General features: G+C 44.4%; 1 long non-coding RNA gene across 2 annotated transcripts; it reads left to right on the plus strand.

Annotated features, from left to right (window-relative positions):
- Positions 1-5,339: 5,339 nt before the first annotated feature.
- On the plus strand, positions 5,340-9,202 carry LOC122932753. 2 transcript variants are annotated; one of them, XR_006388339.1, is made up of 3 exons: positions 5,340-5,408; positions 7,858-8,011; positions 8,301-9,202. It is a non-coding gene; the product is annotated as an uncharacterized LOC122932753 (long non-coding RNA). The 2 variants fall into 2 exon arrangements; XR_006388338.1 differs by lacking the exon at positions 5,340-5,408 and adding an exon at positions 6,477-6,601.
- Positions 9,203-10,658: the final 1,456 nt, after the last annotated feature.

Consider the following 10,658-nt stretch of genomic DNA (forward strand, 5'->3'; position numbering starts at 1 on the left):
TTGGCATTAGCAATGCTGATAGATTATTGAGCAAATGCTGACTGAGTGAAGGCGTATGCTCCACAGACCAGATCTGTTTTTTGTGGGTTATTGTTCAGATCAGGGAAAGGGCAAATTAATCAGTGACATCAACACACACTTACTGCTGACACCCTATACACTCTGTCCGGGGGGCTTTACTTGTATACACGTTAAATAGAACAGGTTCTGTAGACATCTATGTGGATTTAACTGGATACGGTGTAAAAGGAGTGCGCTTCTTCTTGGTGCTAACATCGACCTGTAAGGTTGAGTTCATACTTGAGTTATTTGGTCAGATTTGGCCCTGTGACTGCCCAAATAAGTGAAGTGTGCAGTGATTCTAAGAGCTACGCCTGTGATCTGCTTGTCATACGGACTCACAGTATTATTTCACTACCGAAGCAGACTCCCTATGCATGTTACTGCAAGGATTGATTAAATGGCCAAAAAGAAAAGGGGAGAAGGCGCTCATAGGTGGTGGTTGACAAGAAATGTTGTTACTTGTTCCTAGCCAGGGTGAGTGGCTGCTACTCACCTTGGTTAGATTGTACTTTTGGTAGTACAGTTCTGGTGGAGGTAAAATCGTGGGGTGATGTGGGTTGGTGCAGCCGATTGATGTCCAAGTTGACCATGGGCGGGAGCCAAGCCGCCACTTTGGTGCGAATTGTGGTATATGGGGAGGGGGCTCGTCTGCACTGGGTTCATGCAGTGAGCGGATGGACACAAGGCGCAATTCACAACCCAGTTGAGGATACAAAGTATTTTTGATTTTTTGATTAGCAAAGACGACGCGTTTCGGGGTACGCAGACCCCTTTATCAAGTCTAAAAGGATCAACACAAAATTTGATGATGTAATATGTATAAAAATACAGTTAAAATTAAAAATGAATGTTAATATATAAAAATATATATAAGAATATGAATTGACGGATCCATAGGTATTGTCATGACCCGGGTTGTATTCGAACCGGGATCTTCCTGGTCTCTTAAACCATAGCCTTACCTGTTGTGCTACAGAAGAGATCTAGACTTTGGGAATGTCCTTACTGTGTTCAACACTACATCATACTCTCTAGCTCCACCTGCTGCCAGCTGTGGACAATTCTCAATCTGGACAGCCTTTAAATAGGAAGTGAGGTCATCACTCAGTGCCTGTTTATTTGGATTTCTTCCCTGGGTGTTTTGACTTCAGTGATCTTCCTTGTATTGAACTCCTGCCTGATATCCCGACTATTCTACAGCCTGCTGATTTTGTACCTTGCCGCCAGATCGTGAATGACCTTAGCCTGCCTGACTCTTCTCCGGATTTTGATTCTGAACTATTCGCCTGACGACGCTTTGCCTGGATCTCAAGCACACTATTTCCACTTCGGACACTACCTTTTACAGGTACCTTACAGGTATAAATGGACGAATCAATAGGTAAAATAATTTTGTTAGGTTAAAACAAAGACGAGAAAATTGTATAAGCATAAATATAGGCTTGCATATAGAGCGTGTAAAATGATATAATAATAAGGGATAAATGAATAATACATATATGCAGACGGATATGAATTTCTACAAATATGAGCGGTTGTATGTGTATGTGGTGCTGGGTGATTCTGTTTGGTTGTATGGTCTGAATTTCGAATGATCAATGTGTGGAAAAAGAGTTTTTTTCTTCAAAAGACAAATGTCTTTCTGAGTGAGTATGTCATGTATGAGATGCTGTGTATGGGTCATATATTATATTATAATATAAGTACCTGTATCCTTGTCACCGTAGGCTAATTGGAGGTCACTCTCGTTGGAGATCCCTTATTTGGGGGGGGGTTTGTATTGCGGTCCGCACTGCTGTGATGGGTGATAGTGATGTTTAGTAGGGTGGCGTTTAGATGTTGAGATGGGAGGGGCAGGGTGAGCAAGGGGTTAATGAGAGAATGTGAGAATATGTGATTCTACTGGTTGGGTTATGTTTCATGGTTGGTTTTAATGGTTCAGGTTGTGGTGCTTTTTATTTGGTTGCTGGGGGACGTGGGTGGGTGGCAGGTGTGGGGAGAGTGACTGTGAGTGATGTAAGGCAGGGATCCGGGCTTGATGCAGGATGCGATAGGCACTGGGTAGTGATCGATGGGCAGTGATGGTGTGTATGGGATGTGGGGGATGGTAGTGGTGGCTGGATGGCAGTGGCGTTATATGAAAAGATGGAAGGGGCAGGATAAGCAGGGAGTTCCTGTGCAATAAGGGGTTAATGAGGGAAAGTAGTCTGCTGGTTGGGCTGTGTAGTCTGTTTGATGTTTCTGGAGGGAAAAGTATGCTGGGGGATGTAAATGGGTGGCAGGCATGGGGGGAGTAACTATGGATCATGTAAGGCTTGGGTCCGGGCTTGGTGTGGATTTGTGGTGGGCAGTGGACAATGGCATGTTTAGGATGTGGGGGATAGCAGTGGTTACGTTTTTAGATGCGGCCGGTGAGTGTCCTCCAGTGGTAGCGCTTCTGCACGTGTGGCCAGTGGTGTGCAGAAGCGCGCTCTATCCAGGGGTTATGAGTAGTGTTGAGCGCGAATATTCGAAAAGCGAATTTTTTTCGCGAATATCGCAACTTCGCGATTTCGCAAATATTTCGAATATAGTGCTATATATTCGTAAAAACTAATATTTTTTTTTTTTTTTTTTTTCCACAAAATTACAGTACACATATAATTGATTGTTTCCCAAAGGTCCAACAGCTCAGATCTTACTCACATTGCCTAGAAAGTGATTGAGGCGCGAATCTTCGTAAGGCGATTTTATTAGCGCACATGCGAATATCGGCACGTCCCAGAACAGAGGCAAAGGGCTTTGCATTCATACATTAGTGAATTGGTTGCGAATCTTCGTAAGGCGATTTTATTAGCGCACATGCGAATATCTACACTTGTCCCAGAACAGAGGCAAAGGGCTTTGCATTCTTACATTAGTGATTGAATTGAGCTGCGAATCTTCGTGAGGCGATTTTATTAGCGCACATGCGAATATCTACACTTGTCCCCAGAACAGAGAGGCAAAGGCCTGTGCATTCATATAGTATAGCACCATATTCGCGAATACGTAGAACTTCGTAAAATTCGATTTACGAATATTCGTATTTTTTATTTTACTTTCCACCTTACAGATGACATTGATCTGTACTCTGTCAACTACTGTCATCACCCCCCACTGTTTCTCGATTGATTCCCAAAAGTCCAAAAGCTCAGATCTTACTCACATTGCCTAGAAAGTGATTGAGGCGCGAATATTCGTAAGGCGATTGTATTAGCGCACATGCGAATATCTACACTTGTCCCAGAACAGAGGCAAAGGGCTTTGCATTCTTACATTAGTGATTGAATTGAGTTGCGAATCTTCGTAAGGCGATTTCATTAGCGCACATGCGAATTTTGCATCTCATAAATTCATAATATGTATTATGCGATGCGAAAATTCGAATTATCGCATATGCGAAATAATAACGAATTCGAATATTCGCAAATATTTTACGAATATTCTTTTGAATATTCGCGAAATTTCGCGAATTCGAATATGGGACATGCCGCTCAACACTAGTTATGAGGGCGGTGGCAGGGGCGTGTGTGGTGAGGGGGTGGGCGGTGATTGCTGTGACTGTGTTCGCCGGAGCGGGGGGCGAGGCTGAGTGCGATGGACGGAGAGGGGGCGGGCGCAGTGGGGAGCCGGTGTGGAAAGAGTGAGGGTGGGCGGTGGTCCCTAGTGGTGGAGGAGGAGACTGGGTGTGGCGATGCGGGCGGAGGGGTGGCTGATGGTGAGGGTGCCGATGCTTATACAATTTTCTCGTCTTTGTTTTAACCTAACAAAATTATTTTACCTATTGATTCGTCCATTTATACCTATGGATCTGTCATTTCATATTCTTATATATATATTTTTATATATTAACATTCATTTTTAATTTTAATTGTATTTGTATACATATTACATCATCAAATTTTGTATTGATCCTTTTAGACTTGATAAAGGGGTCTGCGTACCCCGAAACACGCCGTCTTTGCTAATCAAAAAATAAAAAATACTTTGTATCCTCAACTGGGTTGTGAATTGCGCCTTGTGTCCATCCGCTCACTGCATGAACCCAGTGCAGACGAGCCCCCTCCCCATACACCACAATGTTACTGCAAGGCACAGTGTTCTACACCACTATAAAAAGGCTCTCAGCAGCCAGTAAATATTAATTTTTTAACGTAATTCGCCGTGAATATATTTGGATCGAACCAAATTTTTTCCCGAAAAATTTGGTGAAGCGGCGAATCAAATTTTTTCAAAATTCGCTCATCTCTAGTGATTATTTGCCAGATTCTTAGCCTGTGTAAAGAGCCTTTTAGAGACAGCAGCAGGGAGAGGAGGCTGTTCACACAGCAGGAGTTCAAAGAGAGATGTCAGAAACAGGAGCAGGGCTCTGACAGATTTATGCCAGATTGAGCAGCACCAGCAGCTAGGTGAAGGACTTCCCAACACTCTGCAAACCCAAAATTGTAGAACACATTTAATGAAGACTAGGAAGCGGAAATGGACAATAATGTAAATCAGAGCAAAGGTGTCCGTGGCCTTAAAGTCAGGACTAGAAAGTTTTCCTGTTCACTATATGTTTTAGATTGGCTATAGGTATTGCATGTGACACTGTAGTACTACAATTTCAAACAAAATAGACCGAAAGTACTGCAGTCCTATACTAGGACTGCATGTGATTCTGCAGATGCCTTTATATGGTAACAATTTATTAAAGGGTGGTTCCATTATTTGTGACACATCCACACCATTTAGGCCCCTTTCACACGGGCGATTTTTCCGTGCGAAGCGTGAAGTGAACGCGTGGCACCCGCACTGAATCCTGACCCATTCATTTCTATGGGGCTGTGCACATGAGCGGTGATTTTCACGCATCACTTGTGCGTTGAGTAAAAATCGCAGCATGCTCTATATTGTGTGTTTTTCACGCGACGCAGGCCCCATAGAAGTGAATGGGGCTGGCAGAAAAACGCAGTAAATCCGGATACCATGTGTTGCGTCGCGTTTATCACGCTTGTAACTAAGCAACACTTCAGAATTTAAAGACAGGAAGTAGGCGTTTTTTTAGCGTCTATCTGCGTCAGTTTGGTGTCTGAGAAGAGGGAGAAAGTTTGCTGCCAAACTTTTCCAGCCCTTGCGGAGTGAAAAAAAAATGCCAAAATCACCACACGTCATTGATGTAGAAAAGCTGATAGTCCTGGTGCAGGAGAGGCCCTGCATCTGAGATCTTCGGGCTGCCGAGTACCAGGACCGCTACAAAAAGGATGCTGCCTGGTCGGAAATTACCCAGGAACTTTTTGCCCCAATCTGGGAGAAGACACAAGGCCCAAGTAGAAGGAATTTAAGTAAGTACACAATGTATACCATGTTTGAGCCTTTCAGTACTCTCTATTCAGTATATAGGCGTAGTTATACGTTATTGTTCCTAGTATATAGGCGTAGTTATACGTTATTGTTCCTAGTATATAGGCGTAGTTATACGTTATTGTTCCTAGTATATAGGCGTAGTTATACGTTATTGTTCCTAGTATATAGGCGTAGTTATACGTTATTGTTCCTAGTATATAGGCGTAGTTATACGTTATTGTTCCTAGTATATAGGCGTAGTTATACGTTATTGTTCCTAGTATATAGGCGTAGTTATACGTTATTGTTCCTAGTATATAGGTGTTGAGGGAAGTGTCATATTTAAGTATATATATGTATATATGCCCTGACATATATGCATATATATATATATATATATGGGCCATTTTTCTGGGCCCGTCCAGGTGGGATGCGTTGCATACATGAGGATGTATGTGTGCCCCCTTGGCCGCATGCATCTCTATGTATGTAGGGCATGTTATAGGGGTGGGTTTCAGGGGTATGGGCACATATGTATCTATAGATGTGGCCCAGACATCTGTGGATATATATGTGCCCCTATACAGTTATATAGGAGGGCTTATTCCTGCCCCTATGTGAATAATGTCCGTTCATATATGCTTATAGATGTGCCCCAAGCATCTATGGGCATATATGGCCGGAATCCCGCTCATATGCCCCTGTGTGCCGCTCACCTCCGGCGCTGTAATTACAGCACCAGAGATGTGCGATATCTCCACAGGCGGGAGGATCAAAGGATCCCCCTGCCTGGGAGCGCGGGCTGGCGCAGGGCGGTAAAACGGGCGCGAGTGCTGCAGGGTTTAAATACCCAGCAGCACTGCGCTCAAAAAGATCGGGACCCCCCCTGAAGGTGAGCGCATCCGGCGCTGAAGTATGGAATCCAGCCTCCCCCCCCCCCCCCATATAGAAGAGAGCGCAAGCAGACACCCGGGGGTGCGCTGCGCTAGGACACAGGACCCCCGACATCCCTTGCTGAAGGAGAGAGCTTCCGGCATTGAAAGAACACAGAAGAACGCAGGCAGTACTCACTAGCTGCTCTGCATTAGCTCCACCAGGCCAGAGGAGGGGAGAACCGAGCAATTGATCTGCTCCAGTGAAGACAGGAAGAAGAGGGAATCGAGCAGTGTGCTGAGTCCTGCTGGATGGCTAAGTAGCACTGCCCCATTAACCCCTTTAGTGCCCTGTCACCCCTTCACTGCTGAGTAACCCTGTCCTGTCACTGCTGAGTAACCCTGTCCTGTCCCTGCAGAAGCAGTAACCTCTGCATTAAATGAGTTAACCCCTTCAACCCTGTCCTGGCCCTGCAGAGCATCTGCATTAACCCCTTCAACCCTGTCCTGGCCCTGCAGAGCATCTCAATGCTCTGTCCCCCTGCTCTGCAAGACTCTGCAGAGCATTAACCTCTTCAGTGCTCTGTTCTCTGCAGAGCATTCCCCTGTCCTGCAAACGTCCCTTTCAGTGCTCTGCTCCCCAGTCCCTGCAGAGCATTAACCCTTAAAAACCCCTGCCATACCAGGAGTTAACCCTTTACTGAGAAACCCCTTGCCCTGCCCGTCCCAGAACCCTGTATTCCTTGGCCTGCAGGTATTAACCCCTGCAGAGCCACCATTGTGTTTATCCCGTTGTACCCCGTAGGGACAGTGATTAGTCAGGCGGGTGGGTTACTGATATTTGTGTGTATGAATGTATTATTGCAATGTATAGATAGTATGTGGGGTGGAATTTGGGATTGTGCTGTGTAGTGTAGTTAGGCTTGTATTGTGTTTATTGTAGTACTGTTTCTGTACTGCGGTGTGTACGTCTATATGTATATATATTCATATCCATTGATCTATGAATATATATAGATATAGCGTATTGCTAGACTGGTATAATTGCATTGTGTAATAAATATTCCTTATTGTTCACAATACAGTGTATGTTGTTTTTACTAGTCGCCGCCCTAGTATAGTGATTGTAAGTCGCACGTAGTGTAGTTCAGTGTAGTGTATAGGTAACAGAGGTAGTTAACATAGTTAACCTATTTATGAAGGCATAAATAGGCGGTGTCATCACTAGACGGCTCCTCCTATTTATGAATATTAATTATTGAGATTTGCATAAATATCAATAATTAATACCCCCTTTAACAATAGGCGTATTTAAACGTTATTGTTCTTAGTATATAGGCGTATTTAAACGTTATTGTTCTTAGTATATAGGCGTAGTTATACGTTATTGTTCCTAGTATATAGGCGTAGTTATACGTTATTGTTCCTAGTATATAGACGTAGTTATACGTTATTGTTCCTAGTATATAGACGTATTTATACGTTATTGTTCCTAGTATATAGGCGTTGTTTGACTTTTTTTTATGAATAGATGTAGATATTGATACCTGTTCCTTTCATGTCTTTGCATTACCAGTTGAGGAGGTCAAGAATCGTTGGCGGAGCTGCAGGGACCAGTTCCGCAAAGAGATGAAACATCGTGGGCGGAGCGGGTCTGGTCCCTCCAAGAAAAGGCCCTATCTTTTCAAGGAGCAGCTGATGTTCCTGCGCGATGTTATGGAGCTGCGTCCGTAAGTTCATTTTATAATCATACTGAAATGGTCATCTGAGTAGTATTTATGGTATAGACATATAGGTTACAGATGTAGCAGGGTAATACACATGCTTTATGTGACATGTGATGCTAACTAAATGCATTATGCAATAGCTTATCGCGCCATTTTGCATAAAGATAACATGATTATTATAGACATTCAAGTTAAAGAGTGTGTGTGTGTTATTCCTGCTAAATCTGTACTTATAATGTAACTAAAGTATTGAAATTTCAACATATGTTTATGCATTTTCTACTGTTTTTAGAACTGAAGACAACCTAGAGGAGGAAGCTGATGAGTCGGGCCCGCACCAATCAGGTGCATGTGAGGAGGACACCACATCAGCCCAGCCTTAAAGTGGAGCTGGACCAAGCTCAGCACCATCAAGGCCTCCTGCAGCATCTGGTGGCGAGTCCCCCACCTCCCCTCTGGCTCTACCCAGCAGGGCCAGACGACGGGCAATGCCTCCTGCCGAGTCTAACATCAATTTGCAAGTTCTAGATTATTTATCTAGAGCACGGCAGGAGGATCATCACGACATGTTTGCCCGTAGTCTGGCCCATTTTATGCGTCAGCTACCTCCAGAACGACTACTGCGAACCAGAACTGCATTAGAAATAGTTCTGGAGGTAGCTAATCGCCCCCAAGAGCCGACAGAAATGTTTGACGCGCTGGAAAGCCTGCGCTGTCATGGCAACATATTTAGCCCCCACCACCCTGCAGGTAGTCAGCCCTCACAGGGCCCCCAACAATTTCAACCCCAAAGGGATCCCTATGGACCACCAACTGCCCCATATGTGCCACAGTTTCAGGGGGAACCCTGTTAGTCAGCAGGGACCATCGTCCAGCCAACCTGGCCCAAGCCAGTACTCTGGACCACCTTCCCAGACACAATTTCATGGACCCCAATATCACGGCCCATCGTCCAGCCAACCTGGCCCAAGCCAGTACTCTGGGCCCCCTTCCCAGACACAAGTAACTGGACCCCAATATCAGGGCCCATCATCCAGCCAACCTGGGCCTAGTCACTACTCCGGGCCTCATTCCCAGCACCAAATTTCTGCCCCTCATTATCAGGGAGCCTCGTCGCCATCAAGACGTTATGTCAATTTATAATTTATATTTGTACCCTGTTTATTTTTTTGGGAAAAGCCAGAATATACTGGAATATAGTGTGAAATAAAACACGTTTATTTTTCAAGTTTATAATTGTTAACTTTGGTGTTTATTTGGCACAAACACACACAATACAATATAGATTTATGATTTGTGGAAAACATCATTAGCCACAAAAGATCCATACATTTTAAAGTTTTTATTCACAATCTGTAAACACACATTCATGTATTGGTTTTTTGGCCTATAATTGAAGAACTTTGGAGGGTGTGCACGGAGCTCAGGGTACAAGCCAAAAAAGAGTCCTTTGCTGGGCCTCTGCGAAAGTATAGGATGCACCCACATACGCTTCTTCCGCGGCTCCTCCTCAATCATTTCTGGCTGCTCCCCAAAACAACGGGACACCAGCCAGTGTAAAAACACATGGTCAGTTGATGACAGGGTGAAAGTGGACATCCTGCAAAGGATAATCCAATAACAAAGACGCACGTCAACCACACAAAAACCACTTCACCACAAAAAATGGAGCTGTCCAACAAAACACTGCATGCTGGGGCTATTTATATTGTCTTTGCATTACAGGTGAATCTAGTGGATGGATCAGTTTTTTTTCACGCGCGTGAAACGTGACGCAATCGCATAGTCAAATTACAGCACTCGCTAGAAAAATTGCAAGCTTTTCACTGAACGCATCCTGAACGCATCCGGCCAAAAAACATGACGCCCGTGTGAAAGAGGCCTTAGGCCCCTTTCACACGGGCGAGTTTTCCGTGCGGGTGCGATGCGTGCGGTGAACGCACTGCACCCGTACTGAATCCTGACCCATTCATTTCTATGGGACTGTGCACACGAGCGGTGATTTTCACGCATCACTTGTGCGTTGCGTGAAAATCGCAGCATGCTCCTCTTTGTGCGTTTTTCACGTAACGCAGGCCCTATAGAAATGAATGGGGTTGCGTGAAAATCGCATGCATCCGCAAGCAAGTGCGGATGCGGTGCGATTTTCACGCATAGGTTCTAGGTGACAGTCTATTCACTGTATTATTTTCCCTTATAACATGGTTATAAGGGAAAATAATAGCATTCTGAATACAGAATGCTTAGTATAATAGGGCTGGAGGGGTTAAAAATAATAAAAAAGTTAACTCACCTTCTCTTGTTCGCCTAGATGCCGGTCTGTTCTTTAGCTGTGGGCTGAAGGACCTGTGGTGACGTCAGATCACATGCTCCATCACCACGGTGATGGACCATGTGATTGGAGCATGTGATCTGACATCACCTCAGGTCATTCAGCCCACAGCTAAAGAACAGACCGGCATCTAGGCGAACAAGAGGAGAAGGTGAGTTAACTTTTTTATTTTTAACCCTTCCAGCACTATTATACTAAGCATTCTGTATTCAGAATGCTATTATTTTCCCTTATAACCATGTTATAAGGGAAAATAATACAATCTTCAGAACATCAATCCCAAGCCCGAACTTCTGTGAAGAAGTTCGGGTCTGGGTA

The sequence above is a fragment of the Bufo gargarizans genome, chromosome 3 (genome assembly GCF_014858855.1).
Source record: "Bufo gargarizans isolate SCDJY-AF-19 chromosome 3, ASM1485885v1, whole genome shotgun sequence".
NCBI classification, from domain to species: Eukaryota; Metazoa; Chordata; class Amphibia; order Anura; family Bufonidae; genus Bufo; species Bufo gargarizans.